The 25,046-nt window shown below is 44.5% G+C and overlaps 1 long non-coding RNA gene across 1 annotated transcript; it reads left to right on the top strand.

Moving 5' to 3' along the window:
* Positions 1-808: 808 nt before the first annotated feature.
* LOC119844568 lies at positions 809-23,958 on the top strand. Its single transcript, XR_005289322.2, has 4 exons — positions 809-4,994; positions 7,905-7,965; positions 17,472-17,629; positions 22,644-23,958. It is a non-coding gene; the product is annotated as an uncharacterized LOC119844568 (long non-coding RNA).
* Positions 23,959-25,046: the final 1,088 nt, after the last annotated feature.

The raw sequence follows: 25,046 nt of genomic DNA, 5'->3' as shown, positions 1-25,046 counted from the left end.
GGGCCTCAGAGCCTGGCTGGGATGGGTGTCAGAGCCAGGTCCCAGCTCCCTGTCCGGGGGAGGGGGAAGAGGCCTGCAGCGAGGTATTGACTGATGGTCTGGCACCGTGTCTTGGGTCTGTGCCAGCTGCCCTGCCACCATGACAGGGAGCTGCACCCCACCTTGAGAGTGAGGCCACAGGTACCCCCTCCAACACCTGCCCAAATACCTCCTCCTAGTACACAAACATCTGACATCCCCCCCACTCCCTGTCCCCCAGTGTCCCCTCAACTGTGACCTCTATTTGGTAACTTGAGATCTAACTCTAGGTGCAGACCCCTTTGGAAATTTTAGGCAGTCTGCAGACCTTTAAGGGTCCACAGGTTAAAAGCCACTGTGCTAGTGAGTTGTCCTTAGAACATGTGACCTCCAGGTTGGAGCACAAAGATCTCAAGGGGTCATGATGACCCTTCCTGTCTTTATGGCAAGGTGGGAGAAAGGTCCTGAAGAACACAGCGCAAGGAATATCCTTACTCTTTTCTGATGTAATGTGGCTAAAAGATCTGCACCTACTCCCACTGAAAGCTCTGGCATAGACGCCCATTGCCTTCCATAGCACAGGAGCAGACCAAGGAACGTATGAAACAGGCCGGCATTTACAAGTGTACTTAGCAGCATCAATCATTTGACCATGAATTGATTATTTCACCCTTGCCCCACAAATCATCTTTCAGCTTACGCATGGTTCATTAATCACACTTGCATACATCACAGACCCCAGTTTAGCCGGGGGGAAGTGAAATGCTCAGTTGGAAGGAATTGGTGCTAGCTGTTGATGCTAAACGGCTCACGCAACGCCCACCTCTTTCCCCCTGCCCCTCAGTTTCAGAATTGAGGAAGATCAGTTCTGAAACATCCTGATCACAGCATCTCAGGGAACATGCAAACGTACTGTTCATTTCGCAAAGGAGTAAAACCAGTTCTGAAAGGATTTTTCAAGAGAGCAGTTCCTTGTCCATCAACAGCTGGGAACTTGGCCTTCCATTCATTAGCCAAGGGCACCCTCCTACGCAGAGTTTGAGAACATGTGAGCCGAACAGCCCCCCTGGAATGCTGACAGAGGGAGGATCCCAGACTGTCAGGACCACAGCATGGGTTTGAATTAAAAGAATGGCTCTCTTAGGGTTTAAGCCTACAAGGTGCCAAGTTCCTTGGCCTCCCCCGGCCTAGCATATACCTAATTGAAGTCTTTGAGTAGTCTCATTGAGATCAGGCATCATGGTCTAATGAGCTGGGCAATAAATTGGGAGTCAGGAAACCCGAGTTCTCTTCCTAGCAATGCCACTACCTACTGAGTTGCTTTGTCCCCCCTACCCTTTGTCTCTCCTGTCTAGTTAGATTGTAGGGGTCTTGCCTATACAGGGAAAGAGACTGCAATGGCTATTCCAGAATAGCTCTCTGTTGTGGAACAGTGGGTGTCCACACTGGGGTGGGGGGAAAAGTTGTTCTGGAATTCCTGATTTAGGCCAGAATAGCTACCCTGGACTAAAAACTAACCCAGAAGAATTAGGACTCTTCCATTTCTCCTCTGTAGACAAGGCCTTAGTTCTTCACAGTAGGGGCTATCTTCTGTGTTTGTATTACATTAGTGCCTGGATGTTCCAACTGAGATCACAGGCCTGTTGTGCCAGGCACTTTACAAATAATAAAAATAGAAACAAAAAAAGGTGAAACTAGTTTTTCCAACCCTCCCCCCCCCCAAACTGAGGGAGAAGTAACAAGCAGCATAAATGGCAACAGGCAAATTGGACCAAGAAACTCTCCGTTTTAACCATTTACATTGATCAAAATGAAATAAGGGAATGTTTTAAAAGCATATTACAGAAACAAAATGTGTATATCACGTTACACAAGTGAAACACAGTCTTTTAAGCTGACTGGCCTTTTAAAACATGTTATAGCATCACTTCAGTCATCAGTGTATGACGTGAGAGAGAAACCGTTATGCTTAATAATCTGTTACACCTTGTACTTAGCTCAGGCATGTTGGTGACTTTCTCCAGACCTGAGGAAGAGCCTCACGAAGTTCAAAAGCTTGTCCCTTCCACCAACAGAAGTTGGTCCAGTAAAAAGGCATTACCTCACCTTCCTTGTCTCAAGCATTAATATAATGAAGTTGAACAAAACACAAATAGTAAAGTTCAGCAGCCCAATTTTTGTTCAGCTGATCCATCACATTAGTCACTGCAGTTCAGTTAAGAAAAAAAAATCTATTTTTTCCATTAACGCAGTAGCTATTTATATGCATCTCCATGCAATATGCAATTTACTGGAAGACAAAAGCTAGATTTGAAAAGGAATGGAGATCAGGGAGTTTAGAAGTTGTATCAACAAGACTTTTGGCGTGCAAGGATTTTCCTTCCTTAGGTCCAAATCCAGCAAGAGACATTTAAGCACACGCCGAAGCACTTAAGCACCTGCTAAACAGGAGCACCAGGTTCAGCGCTTTGCCGAATAGGGATGGCCTTCAGCATTGCTTAGATGATGTGCCAAGTCCACATTAAACGTGCTTAGCAGAATACAGATGGATTGCTGTGTCACAATCCTGCACAGAAATGCAAATAGCTGTGCTAATGAAAGCCACCCCCCCCCCGCAACCCGATAAAGCTATTTTAATGTGTTAAGAATGCACAGAGTATGCCTCCCTTGTGTTACAACCCTTCCTCCTGGTAAGAGGCAGGACATTTCTTCTTGATTAGCAGCCAGCTGGCACCCCTTTCGACTTTCCTATTATTGGATTTAATTTATCTTCTCCTTCGATCCAGCACGGTTTTATGAAATAGTGTTAACTGAAATACACCCTCGTCATCAAGTGCTCCTTTCAGCTAGTATTTAATCAGAACAGGCATCCCAGCTCTTTGTTTTACTGGTTCTTTGAGGAATATTTGCTGTGTTCTTAGTAGTTATTTTTGCGATTGCTTGGAAAGTTCATAACCAGAGAGAGGCATCTGCCATTTTTAGCTGCATCATTGCTGCAGATGTCCCCAATCCTGAGTAATTTTGCATAAATCATCCCATAGAAAGGAGGATCCCAGGTACAATGGTTAAGTCTCTGACCCTGGGTCTACCAAGCCCCAGAGTAATGATCTGCTCCACCACTGACTTCCTGCATGACCTCGGACAAGTTGCTTAGGGCTTATCTACACATGAAAGTTTTCAGATTAATTTGAGTTTTTTGGGTGGGATAAGCTGCCTTGTGTCCACACACACACACACACACACACACACACACACACACACACACACACAGTTGCCCCCTAGTTGTTTGGCACCTCATTTGATATTAGTTAATCCACTTTGGAAGTGGATTAATACTATTTTGGACTAAGCTAACCCAGGAGAAGGCTTGTGTGGATGCCTACTCATGTCAAATTAACTATTCCCTTCTAGCATTCCTCCCACTGCTACCCCACAGTGAGCTGCTGCACAGCTGAGTCAACCTGTGTACCTTCTACTGCTCTGAGATCATCATGACTGGATGCCATGTTCCCATGTGCCCCTGTGAAAGTCCAGCTCATGGGGAGTTCACACACCCATTCTAGCACCCATGCCCTGTGCTTCCCCATGCACAGGTCCTGGACTTCCTTGGTCCTTGAGGAGAGGAGTGTGTCCAATCCCATGTTAACAGCAGTCATCAGAATACGTGAGACCCAGTGAAGGAGATGGGCCACTCCCTGAACATGGCCCAGTGCAGCTATGAAGCAGAGAGGCTCCAGGAGAATTATAAAGCCACCAGGGTCAACAGCAATGGTTCCTGGATCTGCTCTCACAAGCAGACTGGAGTTTTGCTAGGGAGGCCACCGCTGAACCCTACTGTGTTCTGCACAGTTCTCATAGCAACCAGACGCCTACAGACCCCAATTAGGAGCACAAAGATTGCCATGGACAGCCAGGAACTCTTGGGTATGCAACCCCCCTGAGACAGGAGACCCCCTGAAACCTAGGTTGAAAGCCAACTTGATAGTGCAGGGGAGGGGACCTCTTCCGGTAAGTATCATGGGCTACTTTGGGGTACGCTCACGTGTATTTGTGACCCCATCAGCACAAAGACATCTGCACTTTAGGCATGTCTGCCACCATTCCAGTGGTTTGTAGTTTGCAGCGTTGTGTTCACAAAAGGTTATTATTTACAACTTGGTTTAAAAAAAAAAAACAAAAAAACAGTGACACAAAACATAACAAAATCCTTGCACACAATATATAGATTTTTCCACCACTATGCCCTAGCCTCAAAGTATGAGTACAATGCATATCCGATCCTGTGTGCCTCACTAGACAAGGCCCCTGGCTAGTCAGAACATCTGTGCATCTCTACCTCCCACCCGTCGCGGAGGTTCAGTTACTTGCTTTCACAGATGTTGTGCAAACACAGCAAGTAGCTATCACATGAGGCAATATTTCTCAGCAGCCTCCAGCTTAGTCATGAGGTGTCCCCGTGATCCAAAAAAACCCTTAGTGCCACATGGCAAGGAGGTAACAAAATATCCTGATTCTGGTATTTATATCCTCGTTCACCAAAAGAAAACCAGTGTCACACTAGTTTTGATATCACTGTAAAATGTATGCACAGCTACTGTCTAAGGAGTTATGTACATACACACTGGAAATATGTTCTTGTATCAAAGTATTAATCCCCAGCATAGATGAAAAAACTGTTTTCCTGCCAGACCAGAGATGTTTATCCACCTATTTGTCTGTTGAAATGTAAATTGAATATTGTCTTATTCACAATCACCAATCTGAGCTAAATTGAGCTATTTAACAGGAAGAGAAGAACAGGAGGAGAAAGACTCTTATCTGGGGATCTGCTTCAAAGATTTACTGGACTAGAACTGGGGAACTAGGAAAGCACTCTGTTACCCCTGCACCTAGGAAGTAAATGGAGAGCACATTTATATTCATGAAAACGGGATCTCAGCCAGGCTCAGTTGAAAATGCTGCAGAAGACATTTGAGGTGAGAAACTTATTTCGACTGGAGGTTAGCCTGTTAAGTTTAGTCTTTAAAAGGATTAGAATTTGATTTTTTATGCAACTCTTCTGTTTCCATTTTCCTTACTCACTTCCTCGATCTTCCTTGATCTTTACTAAGCAATTTACGATTTGTCACTATAAATATATCTCAGTGCTGTGATATTAAGTGTTGCTCCTGAGCTGACTCATACAAGCTGGTGCGTATGCTGCCCTTCAGGGGACAGCAGGCCTGGTATTTCTGTGAGTAGCCAGTGACTGGGGCTGGCAGTCACAGAACTCTTCAGATGGGCTGAGGGACTGCGGTTCACTTATTGTTAACCAAACAATCTCCTCTGGGCTACATCAGCCCTTACTTTGCCCTGCAGGTTGATTGACAGGCAGGGGATGTCAGGGAGCGGATACCCTGGTAAGCACCAGCAAATCTCCCTCAGGCTGGAGGCAGGAGAGGGACAAGGTGACTCAGTCCTTGATACCCTGAGAGCCATCACAACCTCCACCTTCTCAATGCACTCTATTGGCATTGTGTAGATACTCAGGATATAGTTAAACAGTTCCTCTCTCCTGTCCAAGTGCCTAGGAAAAGGCTTCAGAAGCCAGGGAAGCAAAGGGAAAGCTGGGTGTCCTACACTGAGAGGACTAATGGTGCTGTGATTCAGGTCCACAGTGGTCCTGGGAGCAAGAGTTCCCATGTTCATGACACACACAAATTGGATAGAAATATACAGTGTTCTTGCTGGAAGGTTGTAGTGTCATACTGCTTAATCTTTAGACCACCACCACACAAGAACAGGGAGACAAAACAGGCTGCTTCCTAGAACAGCAAGGTGCTACCCCACCCTACCCTAGGCTGGCTGTAGATTGCACACTTCCCTACAGATGCCCCTAGCCTGCAAGCAGGACCAGGAAAAAAACCTGGCAATGTAAAGTGACAGCCTGTATTTTTAATACACCACACATTTCTCATTGCAGAAAAAAAGCAAAAACCAGGCTTGAGTGGCTGAATGTCCTAGCACCTTTCCAGACCACGCCCCAGATTAATATTGGTGAACCTTCCACAGTGATCAACTAGGCCATGAAGCACCATGGAGAAATCCCTTTTCTTTTGATCAACTCCAGGACCTGGGGGGCGGGGGGGAGAAGAATGGGACAATTCAGCATTACCTGACATTTGAATGCTTCACTTCACAACCTTAACATTTTTATTCATCAGGATGTTTTGCATGGACTCTTTTTAATTACTAATTATTATTATTAAAGAAAAAGGAATAAAAAATAAAACTCTGCTCCTTGGTGATTAGTTAAGACAGCACAAGAATGATCTAGAGGAAACAGGATCAGTGTGAACCTTACAATTCCTCTAGAGTTCAACAGGAGTGGAAGGCATCTTCTGGTTTACAGGATAGTCTCCATGGAGATGGGGAATTCAAATAAAGCAGAATGCAGGCTCGAGGTACATGTATGGCTTTGTTTGACTCCCATGTCCTTGATGAGTGACTTGCTAAGCCTACGATAGTGAATTTAGGGATATTAGGCTCATGACAGTTATGCTACTCCTTTGTTTTTCATTTCTATGTAACTAGGATATAGGTCCAGCTGGTTTTCCCCATGCATCACCCTAGGGGAGTCACTTGTCTGGAGTCCAAGCAACCCTTCCTTCAGACATTCTGGCTTTCCCAGATGCATACTTGCCTTTCAGTTGCCTCAGTGGGTGGGGCAACTTGTTGGGGCCTGCAGCAAAGGGGGACAGCCCCAGTAGCAAGTGAGGGAGACACTTGCTGAGGGACACCAGGTAACTCCCCCACCCCTTTGGAGTCTCTGGCCCCACATTGGCCAGTCAGAGGATGGGGAGAAGCTCTGATTGGCCTTCATCCCCCAGCTACAGGGATAGAACCTGGAGTATGGGCCATGTTAAGCCTCTTTTGGCACCATTCCACCAGCAAAAGATGGAGGGGAAATTGTTCAGTCAACAGGCAATGTATGACTCACTGTCCCCGGTGATGTAGTGACTCTAAAGCAAATCAGGGTTTTCCCTAAAGATTAATCTGAAAGCCACTTCCGTTTGCGTTTTCACTGTTTATTTACAGGAATCTGTCTGTGTCAATAAAAATCTCTTGAAATAGATGGCATGATTGTTTACTAGACAGTAACCCCAACACCTATTAGTCATGTGGCTTTGGAAGGTGCTTGGTGAATGTAAGAGCACCAAAGAGTCCGGTGGCACCTTAAAGACTAACAGATTTATTTGGGCATAAACTTTCATGGGCTAGAACCCAGATAAAGTGCGTTCTAGCCCATGAAAGCTTATGCCCAAATAAATCTATTAGTCTTTAAGGTGCCACTGGACTCCTTGTTGGTTTTGTGGATACAGACTAACACAGCTACCCCCTGGTAAGAGCACCAGTTGCTCAAGTATGATGTTCCTTAAAATAAATCAAAACATGAAATATTTGCATCTGGAAATGGAATGCATTAAAGGGACAAACCCACATAAGGTTGAATTTATAACTGTCAAACTGTTCAGCCCTGAGAGTCAAGGGAGGTAGACCACCACCACCCTCTCGTTACACCAGATCATGCAATGGAGTCTTGAAAATTAATCTCATTAAAGCCTTCCTGCCAAACTGTGCCATTAGTATCCAGAGACTTTGCAGTAACAAAGAGTACAAGTTTCAGAGTAGCAGCCCTGTTAGTCTGTATTCACAAAAAGAAAAGGAGTACTTGTGGCACCTTAGAGACTAACAAATTTATTAGAGCATAAGCTTGACCTGTAGCTCACGAAAGCTTATGCTCTAATAAATTTGTTAGTCTCCAAAGAGTACAAGGTATGCACTCTGCAAGCAAAGGCACTTCAGTTTAGGTTATCAAGTGAAGCTCTCTCCTTTCTTGTTCATAGGTAGGAGAAAACATCAGAGTTCCTGCTGCTCCTCTTCTCTGGTACATGGATATTTATCACAGTAAGGAAGACTGTTTTGTGGGATCTCATTGTTACAGCCTTGGCAACAGGTCATTGCCCAGCGTGCAAGTATATAGCAGTGTGAAAGTTGAAATAAGCTTTTTCCAATATAGTGGTACACTAGAGAGAAAAGCCATGTGTCAAATTCAATATTGTACCCAGCTCTCCCTAAGAAAGAAGAGCCACAGGGAGGAAGCTCAATGGTATAGCTGAAGAACGTCTTGGAGCTACCACTCCTATTTCTGAGCAGGAAGTTGGATCAACCAAGGATCCACTCTAGACTTCACACCGAGCCCAGGACAAGCTGGGACAGGACATGGGGCTGAGATACTCTAGCTGCCTAAGGGTTATGGGTGCCCAGCTCTGGAAATCTCAGCCCTATTGTTTAGGGCTGTGTGAATGCTCATACAGGGCTTGACCCTGGGCCACTGAAGTCTATGGGAGCAGGACCAGGTCCGCAGTGAAGGTTTGAGGCCAGATTCTCTGTATGTTGGTGCACACTGAGTGCAGAGCTCTTGGGGTGGGAGGAAAAATAATCTGTCCATTAGAATCTCCTGGAAGCGGTGATGTGCTGCCCAGGCACATTTGAGGATTTGGCCCTTGTTTAGGTGCCCAAATTAAATCTAAGCACTTTGGAAAACCTGGCCCATGATCAGTAAAGCTTGCAGTTATGTCATTCAATAGAATACCAGAATATGATTGGTGGAGCTACCAGTGCCACTTATGACCACTCAAAAAGCTAGAGTACATACACAAAGTTGACACAAGCCAAGAACACAATCCCCAAACAAACAAACAAAAAAAACCAAAGACATCATTTCTGCCTGCCCTGGAAAGACTTTTTGGTCAGAATTCCCCCTTGCTCACGTAGGGAGCAAATTTTCCAAGCTCCATGTTGATAAATGCTGATCCAGGACCTGCTGCTGAAATTCACAACGCAGTTTTGCAGATGGAAACCAGTAATTTGAGATGGAGAGCTAGATCCTCAGCCACATTACATTGGTTTACCTTCACTGGCGTTTCACCAGTTTACACCAGCTGAGGATCTGGCCCATCAGCACCTCTGTACACACAATTAATTGAAGGTGTGCAGTTATGTCATAGACTGCACGGCAAGGGAACATCATATCTGCATAATACAGGCCACAGAACTTCCCTGAAATGCCTCCTTGCAGGGGTAGTTTTGTACAAAAGTAAGAGGCATGATTTCAAAACCGAGGTCCTATATGTTCAGGGACAGCTAGCCTTACACAAGATGTACTACAAGCAGAGAGATTACCTCTTGTGGGCCCAATTCCAGGCTGATTTCATATTGCCAAACTCAATAAAACTAGTGAGAATTGCCCACACAGTTCTAACTCCCCAACATAAACAGTTACTGTCACTCCATCGATGCCAATGGCGATGTTCTGAGTGCGAGTCCTTCATAGAGAGTGATATAGCCCTAGACATCTAAAACCCCACTTATTGCTACTGGAAGAAAGTGAGACTTCACCTGCTGTTACTCAAAAGGCCAGATCCTCAGCTGGTGTAAATTCATGTAGCTCCATTGAATTCAATGACACTTCACGGACTTCCACCAGCTAAGGATCTGGCCCATATAATCCAAGCCCTGGCTTGGTTTCTCCCTTCCATCTCTGTCCAGAAGGAGCACACCTGCCCCACCATGCTCTGGGGAAATAGACAGTTTGGGAGACAGGGTGGGCGGGGTTAATCTGGTTTTTGCCTTGTCGCTATTTGTAAAAAAAAGTTAGGGAAAGAGATTAGGTCATGATTTTTCCAAAGAGATTTGGGATTGTGATTGCTTCCATTTTTGGAGTGCCCAGCTTGAGACACTTAAAGGAGGCCTGATTGTCAGGAAGTGCTGAGCATCCGTCCTCTGAAAAATCAGATCCTTTTAAGGTGTCTTAAGCTGGACAGCCAAAAGTTGATCCATCCACATCACTAGTTGCTTTTGAAAGTCTTGGCCTGTCTGTTCCTTGCTGCATTTTCCTCTTATAGGAGTCCCCCTCCCCAAAATAGTGTGCAGCTAGAAAACATAATATATATGCTAAACCGAAGGCCCCAGAGGAAGAGCATAAAAGGGCTACAAAGGCAGTATTGCTGGTGGAGATGGAGAGCTAGGGGACCGGTAGCAGAGACAGAAGTCAGTCGTCAGTCATAGCCAGCTAGTCAGCTTGCCGGCTCACACCGAACAGGGTAAGAAAGCAACGAGCTCTTTCTGGGCAAAAGCAGAGACAAAACAAATTTTTCTCTCTCTCTCTCTCTCTCTATATATATATATATGGGAGAGTCACTCTTTTCTTGGTTCAAATTCTAATGAGGGGTTGTCAAACTTTGGACCAACTCCCAAAATAAAATGAAATTTCAGTAAAAGTGTTTGTGGAAAAATGCCTCCCATTTATCCCTCCTCCCCCTCGTCAAACATTAATTGAAAGTCAACAGGAGCTAGGACCTAACTCACTTAAGTCTCTTGCATGACTTGCAAAAGTAGCTGTCTGCATGTTTACATCTGAAAATTTGACCCCTGGCCCTTCTTAAAAATAGCTTTGGAGAGACTAAGGCATTTTTGAAAGCGTTGCCCTGGGATACTGTGGCGATATATGAAATATAAATGGTCAGGGAGATAGAACAAAAGGTAGATCTAGTGTGGGCCAAGTTGCTATTATGTTCACACTTAGAAATCCCAGTCAAGGTTCAGGAACCCATTGTACCAGAACCTGGACAGACAGGTAACAGACAAGTCTGGCCCTGCCCCAGGCAGCTCACAATCTAGGTTTCTGCCAGTGTGAATACTGGTTCAAATTTTCTTGGGGTGTTAAGAAGCATAAACACAACAGCCAGGGGTGCAAATAGGGTGTACCCACCAGTATGCAGTACCAGCAAGAGCTTTTTAGCGGGTACAGGGTACTGGAAAGACTGGGGGCTAGCCCCCCCACCTCCAGAGGGGTGGGATGGGGATGCACTCTGCTTCTTAAAGGAGCAGAACGTGGCTAGGGAGGGCACTCATTCTTTACATGGCTTTAAACAGCACAATACATATGCTAACAAACTTACAGCCTTTAAGTTTGTTATCATATATATTGTGCTGTTACATTGGTCAGGAGTTCTCAAGAGGGGAGGCATGGCTCGAATGGAAGGTGTTCAAACAGTGGTTTTGGTTCTGTTTCTCCCCATTGGTCTGAATTATCCATGACCTCCATACTGCATCACATCAAGTCCAAATCATTAGAGGAATGCATCTGCTTGGATGTTTGGATTCTGATGTCAGCCCAGTTCTGTAGCCTGATGGGAATCAGGTATTGTCCCCAGAGAACCTAGAATTCTTCTTTGCAGCCAAACTAGTCTAATGTGCATTGTTAACTAGAACTGGAGCAGCAAAACAAAAAACAAATGCCTCATTTTCCAGCTTTGTGGGTGAGAGAACTATAAGTGAAGGTTATAATGCCGGACACTGACAGCCTTAAACCCGCTGCCTCAGGAACCTGCCAAGAAAATATGTTCTTCATCTTAGCAACGGAGCTAAGACTTAACACACATCTGCCCACCTTTATTCAAATGAAGCTTCTTCTGATCCGACCATTCAGGCATTGTCAGTTTCATCCAGAACAATTTACAAACTCCTGTAAACCCTTAATCGTTTGATCAATCCCATTGAAGACAATGGGACTATTTGCATGACTATGGACCACTTTTGTGGACTGGAAAGAGCTTCAGGAGTCTGTTCTGTTCCTATAAAGGAAGTTGAATCCCCCATTTAAATGCAATGTTTGGGTGCAATACCAAAAAGCAGTTTAGGATACGGTTTTACCTAAAATTTGTCTTTTAATAAGTTATACATATGCTGAAATGGCTCCTCACCCATCTCCCATATTTCATATAAACAGACTGAATATTACAAATGTGGGGGGAGGGGAGTGAATAGTTAAGCATATTGATGCTTGTATATACAAGGGGGCGGTGTCGGATGGGAAGTGTGTGGGGGCAGGAAGGAGGCACATGGGGAGGTCACATGCCCTCCCCCCCTTGTGTCTCTCCCATGAGTTCAGTAGCGGCAAGAAACGATTTCTACTTGCACCACTGACAGCAGCTAACCCCTACAACTGACAAGGAAATTGGCATCTCCGTTACTTTCTCTATTCAGTAACAAACATTTCTGTTACCCAGCAGCCAGGAGTCATTTAAACTTGTGATTTATAGGAAAAGGAGTTCTGACTTCCAAGAAAGTGAAAGGAACCTCCCCAGGAGCCAGCCAGCTGAAGCTCACATGGTATGAGACCAGGAAAGCAATTAGGTTTCAAAACAAACACTAGTCAGAAGTTGACAGCCTGGAAATTATATCAGGGTCTGACACAACAAGGCCTTTTTCTTCTTCTTTTTTTGTGGTGGGGGTGGGGGGTTCCTCCCAGCTTCTCACTTTAAGTGCAGAAAGGCAACTCCTCCTAGGACTAAGTTTTCCACAGTTGTGCAATTGTCAGTCTCTCTCATCGGTTTTCGCTTTTGGAATTGTACGTGTGTCATTCAATGCCACAGTTAATCGCATTTCCAGTACAGAACTCGGATTCCGTGGAGTCCATTTCTACCTGACCTGCAAGGAAAGAGGAGTGTCTTTGAGGAACTCAGTGGAATTTATCCTTCAGGGCAGGAAATCTCACACCGGAAAGGTGGAATTTTAAGACTCAGGGGCCAAGATTTTCAGAAGTGATTGTGGGTGTTATCCATTATTAAATGCCCAACATGATTACCATAAAGGAAGCTGCTTTTTAGAGGATGAGTGCTCAATGGTCTCTGAATGTCAGGAGATGGTATGTCCTAATGGATAACACCTTGCAGTAGGAGTCAGGAGACCTGGTGTATTTCTGCTTCTATCACTGATCTACCGCATGAACTTGGGCAAGTCACTTCACCTTTCTGTGCCCCCGTTTCCATTGATCAGTCTTGTCTATTTAGATTGGAAGCCCCTGCCCTGAAGAGCTCCCTCTCACTGCATGTAGGTACATATGTACAATGCAGCTCTTGACTGGTTAGGGAACTCCAAGCACTACAAAGGATCATAAGTTGGACACCCAAGAATTGTGATACTCTAAATCACTAGCTGCTTTTGAAAGTCTGGGCTTGGAATTAGTTTTCCACAGAGTAATGAATAGCTTGCGCTTGGAAAGCAGCTACACTAGCTAATGCCAGTGGAGTTACTCCTGCTTCATATGAGAGAGAGAAAGAGCAAGAGAGAGGAGAATCAAGCACAAAGTCCATTAAGCAAACACCCACATATGGGACCATGAAAGATCTATCCAAGGTCATTCAAGTGTCCTCCAGAACAGAATACTCCCTATTGATCTTCAAAGGGCTGGCCAGACATTAACTAGTCACACCTCTTCATACCACCCGTCCCATAGCTAGATTGTTGTCCCTATTTTATGCAGGGGGAAACCGAGACCTAGCCTGATCTACATAGAATGCCTCAACAAGTTCTATAGTTTTGGATTCCCAGATATGGTAGTGAGCTCTGTGCACCAACTTATCCTGCCTGTCATTCTAGGAAGATGCGGATAGCTTTAATAGCAGGCTTGCATGGGCCTAGGGCCAGGGTGGTTTTGTTCCAGCAGGTCTCCAAGCACTACCCTGGTGCCAGAGGCTAGGAAGGAACATGCAGATTTTTGGTCAGCGTTGGTCACACAGCTGCCTCCTGCTGTACTAAGTGTATGGGCTATGTTAGGAACCCGCTGGAAAATCCCTCATTCAGTCCTACCATCGTCCTTCAGAAGCTTTGTGGTAAAGCGAATCACTGTGAAAACAGAATGACTCACGGAGAACTCGTTATGCCATCAACCAAAGAAACTGCAAAGTTCTTTCTGTCCCTCAGCAGTTGAAAGACTCCTGTAACTAGTGAGGAACATACATTTCTATCAGTTCCTTTTGCTTTGGCTGGCTGTGATCCAGATATTCAGTGGCTGCAGCAGCTAGCTGGAATATTTGTCTTGCGTAGCAGTAGTTCTACACCTTACTCCTTTTTGAATGGATATGAATAGTAATGAATAATAACTAATAATTAATATAGAACAATAAGTGAATATTATTATGGGACATCCTGAAGTCCTTGCCCATTTTTAACTCTGTAGTCCCTTGGGAAAAACTCCCACTGACTTTGTCCCACTGATCCAGGTAGAGTTCAAAGCTTGCTTCTTTCTCTATAATTTTTCCAGGCTGTGACAGCTTTCCTCCAGGTCGCTGTTATTTCCCCCATCTTTACTATTGGCCTCCAATGCCCACATTGTCCCATTCAAAATGCAGCCCCTACAACCATCTTCCCTTCCCCATCACTCTGATCACATCAAGGTTCCTTTACCTGGTCTATTTGTCTGCCCTTGTCCCCTATTGCAGTGGTTCTCAACCAGGGATCTGGGGGCCCCTAAAACAGGTTTCAAGGGGGCCTCCAAGCAGGGCCAGCATTAGAGTCGCTGGGGCCCAGGGCAGAAAGCCGAAGTCCCATCACATGGGGCTGAAGCCTGGGTCCCTGAGCCCTGCCACCTGGGGCTGAAGCCGAAGTCTGAGCAATGTAGCTTTGTGGGGCCACCTGTGGCATGGGGCCCCAGGCAATTGCCCTGCTTGCTACCCTCCAATGCCGGCTCTGGCTTTTATATGCAGAAAACCAATTATTGTGGCTCAGGGCGGCAATGGAGTTTTCAAAGCATGTATGGATGGGGGGGGGACTCAGAAAGAAAAAGGTTGAGAACCCCTGCCTTATTGCATCAGCTTATTTCTTCCAATGACGACTGCCTAGACCACGCACTTATCCACTACCAACACAAACATCTGAATCTTTGTGCCTTCTTCCCTACACCCCCCTTATCCATGGAAGGCCATAAACCAATCAGTAAGGTGGCCACCACCATCCTTTTCAAACTCCTTCTTGAGGCCCACAGTTTTCCATGATGCCCACAACAGGCCAGCTAACAATGGCTGAACTGAGGGGCCCATGGGGTATCACTGATACATGTTTAGGGAAGAGTGTATTGGGGAAGATTTTCATATGCACAGGTGGGAGTACATCAGGGGGGTCACTCGTCAGCCAGTGCACCCCCTCACAGGCAGGCATGGTCCAGCCCCCTCTTGAGAGCCTCTCCAAGCTTTAGTAGTTTGCCCCTTGTCACAATTCATCCCTCCAGCCATACATAGGCCCCATCCCATCCAGGGTCAGAGTCTCCAAACAAACAGTCTAATAACCGGTTTCAGAGTAGCAGCCGTGTTAGTCTGTATTCTCAAAAAGAAAAGGAGTACTTGTGGCACCTTAGAGACTAACAAATTTATTAGAGCATAAGCTTTCGTGAGCTACAGCTCACTTCATCGGATGCATTTGGTGGAAAAAACCACCAAATGCATCCGATGAAGTGAGCTGTAGCTCACGAAAGCTTATGCTCTAATAAATTTGTTAGTCTCTAAGGTACCACAAGTACTCCTTTTCTTTTAGTCTAATAACCGTATGTGGCCTTCAGTCCCACCCTGGGGACTCTACAGTCATTACTTCAGAACTCTTTTACATCCTTTTCCTGGTGGCAAATGGGGGAATCCAGGCCCTCCCTCTACTCCGGGTTTTCCAGTCCAGGGACCCCGTATTGCCCAGCTCAGTTCTGCTGCCTCAGAATCACTGTTGCTTCTCTGACGGCCTACCTTTAGCCGCCTCCAGGCCCCTTTCACAGGGCAGCTCCTTCCAGCACCTGCTCCTGGGAGAGCCCAACTGCTTGGAGCTGCTACAGAGTCTTCTCAGGTTCCCTCATGGGCTCTTTCTGCCAGCTCTGCAGGCACGTATCCCAGCTGTGGATGGTCCCCGCAATGAGCCACAGCTGAGAAGACATCTACTCTGTCTCTTAACCCCTCAGTGGCAGGCTGGAGTTTACGCATCCCCTCACAGGGAGTTAGGCCCAGATCCTCAGATATGTTAGGTGCTTTTCAATGGAAGTTAGGAGACAATGTGGGCCTGGGGCACTAAACTCCTTCCAGCAGAAGCTGAGTACCTTCCTGCCCATTGTGATGTTGAAAATCTCCCCCACAATATAGTTAAAAACCTATATATATTGTGTTGCTTTCTTTCATCTGCTTGTCTTCTTAGGCTGTCCACTTTCTGGGGCAGGGACGGTGTCTTCCTGTGTGTGTGTCCCGACAGTGCTAGGCTAGATATGTTAGGTGCTTTTCAATGGAAGTTAGGAGACAATGTGGGCCTGGGGCACTAAACTCCTTCCAGCAGAAGCTGAGTACCTTCCTGCCCATTGTGATGTTGAAAATCTCCCCCACAATATAGTTAAAAACCTATATATATTGTGTTGCTTTCTTTCATCTGCTTGTCTTCTTAGGCTGTCCACTTTCTGGGGCAGGGACGGTGTCTTCCTGTGTATGTGTCCCGACAGTGCTAGGCTAGATATGTTAGGTGCTTTTCAATGGAAGTTAGGAGACAATGTGGGCCTGGGGCACTAAACTCCTTCCAGAAGGAGCTGAGTACCTTGCTGCCCATTGTGATGTTGAAAATCTCCCCCACAATATAGTTAAAAACCTATATATATTTCATTATGTTGCTTTCTTTCATCTGCTTGTCTTCTTAGGCTGTCCACTTTCTGGGGCAGGGACGGTGTCTTCCTGTGTGTGTGTGTCCCGACAGTGGTAGGCCTGGAGTAAAGGCTTCAGGGGCTATAATGCTTGTACTTCCTATAGCTTCTTTCCTATAGGGATCTCAAAGAGCCTTGCAAACATTATCTAATCCATCCTAAGAAAACTCCTATTGACTAGACACATATTATTATACCAATGGGCCAAGTCCCTCCTGACTGTAACTCCAAAGACTCCAATTGAATAACACCAGAGATAGAACTGCCACATTGCTTTCAAGGATCAGAGAGCTAAAGTGTCGTGCCCAAGTGTTTTGCTTGGTGGCAAAGTCAGGAACAGAATCCAGGAAACTCGCCACATCTTAGACCCTATTTCCTTACATGTCATGAAGCCAAGGCACAAAGTGTCCCTTGTTCTGAAAGTTGATGCCATCCCAGTTTTGGAAGACTCCTCCCAAGAAGAGAGTGCTGTATTAATAATGCTCCCAGCTAAGCCTTGTCTACATGGGAGAAACGGACCGGCATAACTATTCTGGAATAAAAATTCTGCTATATCTATTCCAAAATACTGCCTCCGTGTGGACACTTTATTCCAGAATAAAGGTGACTTTATTCCAGAACAATTACTCCATTTCCAAGGCAGAGTAATTAGTCCAAAATGGAGTCACTTTGACTTCATAACTGAGGGTCAATATGGGGAGTTATTCCACACTAACGTGTGTGGAATAGTTATTCTGGAAGAGCTATGTGGGTCAGTTTGTCAACACAGACCAGCCCTAAGTGGCAGAGCAAGGGAAAGCAGCTTCTGAGGTTCTCACTCTGTACTGACCATGAGACTGTACCTGTTCTTTGTAACCACACTGACTCATGACGATCCGTGATGTAAATGTCTTTACTGATTTTTTTTCAGTTATAGTGGGAGACATGCCACAGAAAACCAAAACACTCTGTTTATGATGATGTAATCCACCACCTACCTGAATCAAATTCACCCACACCTCAGTATCAACAATTGTGCAAACACCACTAAGGAGATCGATGGCCCAATGAATTTATGCTACATCTGAGGTGAGAATTTGTACAAGTATAATCTGTTTATGATCATATTTATAGGAGGCGCCATTTATATGCAATGAAGTGACTCAGTGTTTGGGATTTAATTAAGAATTATATTGTATAACCCTTCATTTATAGGGGAATTTGCAATTAGATAAAATCAGTGCCTGCCTCCAGCTGTATTGAATGGGAAGAGGCCCCAGGAGTTTTATGAGATGATAAGGTGATGTTTTGAGACGATATAGCCACTGCATGATGAGGATAAAACAGACAGGAGGGGAAAATAAAGACATTATTTCATACCAAAGAGTTTAGATGTAGACTTATAGCAATGGAACTGATTCTATGAAGGTTACTCACTGAAGTCAAAGGATGAATGAAGCTATGGGAATTCACATCAGCTGAAATTCTGGCTTGCTTGGATTTAGTCTAAAACCCCCTAATGATAAAGGCCCTCAGTTTAAAATACAAACAGGGAACATATACTTTGTTTATTCCTAGATATGTGTTTAAAACAATTTTTGTTATCACAGTAGCACACTGTTCCCAACCCCCCCAAATTTAAATTTATTGCCACCTCTGCAAATCTTAAAGCATGGCTATGCTCATTGACTTCAATGGGACTGCTTACGTGCTTAAAGTTAAGCATCCACTTAAGTGCTTTGCTGAATCAAAGCCGCCCATTGCAGCCCACACAGATAGAGACTGAGTCAGACTCTGCCTCATGCATCGATAATGTAATTGTCAGCTAGATTCCAGTTGCTGAGCTTTACGTATTGGGGATTATGTAATAGGCAGAAAAAGCCTGGTTTGATATTCAGTCTCAGGGTGAGTTGCAGCAGTGAATTGACAGAGAGGCAACACGAGACTTTCATCTTTATGGAATCACTTTTCAGAGTTCTTCCATGTTCAGTAAACCAGAACAAAGTTACACATCACCCTAGGAGCTCTTGGATGGTTTTTTCCCCCCATAGGCCATGGGTGTCATCTCAAACCAAAATGTTGTCATTGCCAATTTCAATCAATGAACTACTACCTACCTGCAGTTGGGGCTGCCTCTCCTGATCACTTTTTGGCAGCAGGAGACAGCCCATGCCTGTGTGACCAACAGAGCTGGGAGCATATTGCTAAAGCAGTGCTTGCACCTGAATTCCAAATGACTGTTGCATTCAGACCCGTTCCAACCCTTTGTGATTTGATATTTGCAAGCATCTCTGTGAATTGCTCTTTCTTGGTGTGAAAGTTTGGGGCATGCCTCTTCTTCATAGGGATCTCTGCATTCCAGCCAAACAAGAGTATTGCTACATGAACAAGAACTTTTGCTATTCGTCAGTCAGTATTCGCTGAACCACACTGGTTAATCGCCTGTTTTAGAGGTTTCCATCCTCCAACCAAGGAGCAGAAAGAGCAGGTGACTTACATGACCAATGACATACCTACAAGGCATCACAAATCATTGATGCAAACACTCTGTAAACAATCCACTCCACCCACTTTGAAATTTATTCACCAACCTTTTGGCAAACACTTGCAAAAAACTTGCAATACCTGGAGAGGCACCAGGATGGGTGACTGGGGATGGATCACTTGATGATTACCTGTTCTGTTCATTCCCTCTGGCGCACCTGGCATTGGCCACTGTCAGAAGACAGGATATTAGGCTTGATGGACCTTTCGTCTGATCCAGTATGGCCGCTCTTTGTTCTTATGATTTGACACCAGAGAAAAGCGCTACAATTTTCAGCTAGTTTGTTCTCAATGAATAAGGCCGAGAGAGGGTTGACACTGGGAGCACTGGTATAATTATGCTGTTACACTATATTGGCAAAGTGCTCCTAATGTGGTCACCCCTATACTGGCAAAACGGCATTTTTACCAATACAGCGCATTCCACCACCCTGGCATGAAACTCATTATAGTGGTAAAAGCAGTTTTACCAACGTAGCTGCATCTAGACCAGGGCTCTTCCTCCAGCACACCTATGTTAGTCAGAGATCACACCCCTATGCCAGAAGATGCATATAGTGTAGACCTGGTACTAGTCTCCATTGGAAAGTTTGCCATTTGGGTATAGTTAAACTGGAAAATCCCTGTTCACATAGACAGAGTTGAATCAGTAGAAAGAGGCTGGCTTCTCTGCTCCTTGAAGTCTTTAAACCATGATTTAAGGACTTCAATAGCTCAGACATAGGTGAGGTTTTTCGTAGGAGTGGGTGGGTGAGATTCTGTGGCCTGCGCTGTGCAGGAGGTCGGACTAGATGATCAGAATGGTCCCTTCTGACCTTAGTATCTATGAATCTATAGCAGTATAGTGTATACCGGTTCCCTGACTAGCATAAGTTATAGCATTATATAGCCTTGCATCTAGGGTAAGTAGGGTTTTTACTGGCAGAGCTCTGTTGACAAAAGATCACACCCCCTCCCTGATACAGCTATGCCAGCAACATTTCTCAGTGTAAACACCCCTACAATAGGCACCAGTGGAGAATAATCAGTCTGTGATGGAAATGCTGTGGGATATCGTGCCTAGAGTGACACTGTAATCATAAAAACTATGCTTACATATCTGATCTGAGTAGTAAGGTATGAGGCGAGGTGCTCAAGTTCTGGTAAGAGCCTAATATTATTTGTATAACTATTTGTTTTTAGGCTCTTCCTTATTAAGTAGTTTTGAAAGACTTTCTGAAATGACATCTAGTTACTGTTTTGAAGTGGGTTGCTGGTAACTCATCATGACAAATACACAATATGACTGAGGAGCATGACAGATGAGTGGGTGGCTAAAATGTGAATGGGGTAAGGGTTAGGGTGTGAACGGTACCGAAGGAGGATACTCTCAGAATAGAACACTTTCATTTTCATTCTTAAACTGAGGGCCCTTACAGGATGTGCATGCTTCCTGTATCTGTTGTATGGTCATTTCACTGATATTGAAGCAAGGCAGGTAAGTATTTTCCCCTGCCACCACCACATTAAGGACCACCAGTGGGGTAAGAAACCTAACACAGACAAGAAACAATGTGAGGACAAGAGAATAGGAGAGAGTGGCATAGCCATCGGCCATTGAGAAACAATCCAGCTATAATGATCTGCAACCAATTATCTGCAGTTGAACAAACAGCTCTGGCATCTGGATGCTAGTGCACTAGCCAGTGCTGCCCTAGAGGTTAGGAAACCTGAAAAGGTTTTGCATTTGGTAGATCCATATAGCGACTCTTCTTTTGCCGTCCAGGTTGTGGTCCCTGAATTCCTCTTTTAACTTGAAGCAAACCCAACAATAAGGCATGGCAAACGTAATAAGAGTAAGAGAGAGAAAAACTGATGAACAAGCATTAAAGCTGGAGGGGGGAAATGTTGGAATAACCCACCACAAGACCCAATGATTGCATGGCTACAGAAGGGTGTGGCCCTAACAGCCATTGCTTATACCATGGGTCACTTCTACATGCAGCGAATCGGTGAATGCATAACGAACACTAACTAGTCGTCCTTTTGGGTGGCAGGTTCAGAAAAATCCCTGCTCTCATTCAAAGCAAAGTTGAATCTTATCCTAGCCGACAGTGGACAACTACCTCGCCTTTAACCTCTGATACACTTTGGACTGAATCTATAGAGTACAGACCATAGACAAAATGCTCATCTTTGTTACACTGGTGGGACAATGGCATTGAATCATTGTACCATGGGATAATGCGTCCCACCTACAGTTCTTCCAGTTCCCTGATTAAACTGCAGTTGAAAGCCTTCTCGTGTTTGCTAGAGAGAAGCCAAAGCTGGAATCTTCCTTTTAAAACCCTCCAAACTTTTTTGGTTTGCATAAAAAGGAGCCTGAAGTCGAACCACTGAGCTCTGAAGGGTTGTTGAGATGAACCCTAAAGTCTTGTAAATCAAACTTCAAACTCAGCTTGCCCAGCCCATTTCTATTTGCTTATTTAAACCAGAATTACAGCCACAGAGGGGGACTCAGTTACAACACAGAGGAACTCCAGCCTGATTAAAACATGGATGCATTTTGTAGTATAGATGGCAACTACCTGTTTCTGGACTATAGCCCTGAACCATAGTAAAGCTTGAACATGTCCTAGTCTACACTGAGTTTCTTAAACTGTAAGCATTACATGTCATGGACTTTGTCTTCCTATATGCAGCACCTAGCACAAAGAGACCTCAATTCTGATTGGGTCCCCTGGGCATTTCTACATTATAAATACTGTGTTTGGGTCCCCCTATATGTATGGTTCTAGGATAAATGGACCCTAACATACAGAGACTTAAACTTCACAAGGTCTTCAGTTTGGTGACTCTTTGAAAGCTTTTGCCAAGGACAGCAGAATTTGGCAAGTTTCCCATCAATCTGAGATGGAAGTGAGCACCTGTAAAAGCCTCCAGATTGGAAAGGGTGGGTCAGGAGGAGAGAGAGAGGGAGGCAGTGGCTCCCATCCAGCTGCAGGTGCAACATAACAGGACGTTTGTTCACTGACTGTGTTGTGCATGTGTCTCTTTTTGCTCAGTGTTCATCTCTGCCAAAATCTCTGCAATTTCAAGAAGCATTCCCTAAATGCGCATTCCTCCCCCATCCCCTTGATCTCCACCCCTTGCTCCCAAGGGCTTGGCCAGTTGTCACTGTTTGCTTTCTGCCCATGTTTATGAATGTTTGCTCTTCATGATGGGAGGTGAAGAAACGCACCTCTGTGCATTTACAAGAGAGCAGAACAAACTGTCTTTTTCACAAGAATGGCTCATTACCCTGAGAAATTTAAAACAAAAGCAAAAAAAGGAAAATTCATTAGAATGTCAAGATTCATGTACATAACAATCAAATTGATACAGAGCCTCATATCTCAGGCCACTTGGAATCAAACTGACACTGCAAAGACTTAGATATTTGATATGCCAGAGAGAACTCTGAAGCCTTATTTCAGATGAATGCAGGCTACCAAGGGCATGCACATACTATTGTTTAACTTCTGTGCTGCATTTTAATACTCTGCTTCTGTTCTGCCCAAATACTGCTTATGTCTTACAGGCTCACCAGGCTTACGAGTGCACCCATTGCTCCGTCGTGAAAAAGTACTCCTGACAGAAATGCTTTGGTTTTTACAAACGACGAAGATCTCCTTGCTCAAGGATGGGTCTAGAAATCGGGTATTAATGGATTTGACCCTGAGGATCCATCCTTCCTATTCAGCCAAGTCCTTACTTAACAATTCCCTTCCCCCCTCGATCTATACACAGACATGCACTCCCAATTGACTGTGTGCCCTTGAAAAGCTCCTCATATTAAAAATATATGAGAAAAACAGAAGCGGAGGCAAGAATTTCCACCTGCAGCTGATTGAGGTAGCACCACAGTTAGGCCATATGTGCATTAAAGGGGCCTTGCTCTGGAGTGACAGATGTTTGTGTGTTTGGGGTGGGGGGCTTCCCTCAAACTGTGGCACAGAGAGCTAAGCCTTTGATAAGGATGACCGGGAAGGGAGGGAAAGGCCTTTACAGGAACCAGCCTGAGAGGCAATCGTCTTCTATGGGTGTTTATGGGGGGATGAAGCTGTTTGCATTACATCCTGGCAATAAAAGGCATATACTCTTTAAATGATTTTCTAGGTCAAGTTTAAGAGCTGATGGGAAGGCTTCCCAACAATTGCCTTGAGGATTGAGGAAGAAGCAATAAACCAACCCCCTTCTTAGACACTTTTACAGGAAGTGGGAATTTTTATATATCAACCTTTTATTTCCCTATGTAGGAGGGAAGCATTTATTACTGCTTGATATCTTCTGTTGCCTGTAAGACTTGTAATTAATTCCTGGTCTTCCTGTAATTCCACTGGACTGTGGTAAAACAGTCTGTTATTGTTTGGGCTTTACTTTTACGTGCTGCTGTGGAGGTTAGCAATTTTTTTTATGAAAACAAATTGACGTGGCTCATGCAATAGATCATCTTTTCAGGCAGTGAACTGCCCTAATAGCGAGCTATCTGAAGGGACATCGACGAGGTTCAGCTTCTTCCTAGTGGTCATATGTCATGAGGAAAAAGGGAATGTAATTGTGCATGTTAACAGAGACGAGGGTAGCTTGGAAAGCAAAAGTTGCAGCAGGCAGAAGGAAATCAGAGCGATGAGGTCTCTCATATTCACAATTGTTCATATGCTATAACTGGGCCAAATTCCACTGTCAGATATTCATCTCCCTTTGTAAGTCTCTGGTACTTCCTGTTCAAAACCCTTTATCCATTGTCTCTGCTTAGGCCTCAGTCCTGTAAAATCTTAGCAGTACGAGTTCTTTTTATTTGCTTGTTGGTTTTTGAGCCTTTAGGCTGCCCTTAATTCCCGCTTTCCAGCATTTCTCTTCAAACATAGAATCATAGAACTGGAAGGGACCTCGAGAGGTCATCTAGTCCAGTCCCCTGCACTCAAGGCAGAAAAATCCCCAATGATGGAGATTCTACAACCTCCCTAGGCAATTTATTCCAGTGCTTAACCATTCTGACAGGAAGTTTTTACTAATGTCCAACCTAACCTGCCCTTGCTGCAATTTTAAGCCTATTGCTTCTTGTCCTATCCTCAGAAGTTAAGAACAATAATTTTTCTGCCTCCTCCTTGTAACAACCTTTGATGTACTTGAAAACTGTTACGTCCCCTCTCAGTCTTCTCTTCTCCAGACTAAACAAGCCCCATTTTTTCAATCTTCCCTCACCGGTCATGTTTTCTAGACCTTTCATCATGTTTGTTGGTCTTCTCTGGACTTTCTCCAACTTGTCCACATCTTTCCTGAAATGTGGTGCCCAGAACTGGACACAATACTCCAGTTGAGGCTTAATCAGTGCGGAGTAGAGTGGAAGAATTACTTCTCGGGTCTTACTTACAATACTCCTTCTAATACATCCCAAAATGATATTTGCTTTTTTTCCCCCAACAGCTTTATATTGTTGACTCATATTTAGCTTGTGATCCACTCGGACCCACAGATCCCTTTCCGCAGTATTCCTTCCTAGGCAATCATTTCCCATTTTGTAGGTGTGCAACGGATTGTTCCTTCCTAAGTGGAGTACTTTGCATTTGTCCTTATTGAATTTCATCGTAGTTACTTCAGACCATTTCTCTAGTTTATCCAGATCGTTTTGAATTTTAATCCTATCCTCCAAAGCACTTGCAACCCCACCCCGCTTGGTATCGTCCGCAAACTTTATAAGTGTGCTTTCTATGCCATTATCTAAATCATTGATGAAGATATTGAACAGAACTGGACTCAGAAATGAGAATGAGCAACTTACCTTTTTTTTTTATTTAATGAAAGCTGCGGTTTTCATGCCATCTATGGATTCCAGGAACTAAGCATTAAGAAATGCAGTAAAAAGTGATAACTCAAAAAAACCCACAAGAGTTGGAAATGCTGTTTATGCATATGCTTAACTTTATGCAGTGTCAGCACT

Source organism: Dermochelys coriacea, chromosome 17 (assembly GCF_009764565.3).
Source record: "Dermochelys coriacea isolate rDerCor1 chromosome 17, rDerCor1.pri.v4, whole genome shotgun sequence".
NCBI lineage: Eukaryota > Metazoa > Chordata > Testudines > Dermochelyidae > Dermochelys > Dermochelys coriacea.
This window is presented reverse-complemented; position numbering and strand designations above follow the sequence as displayed.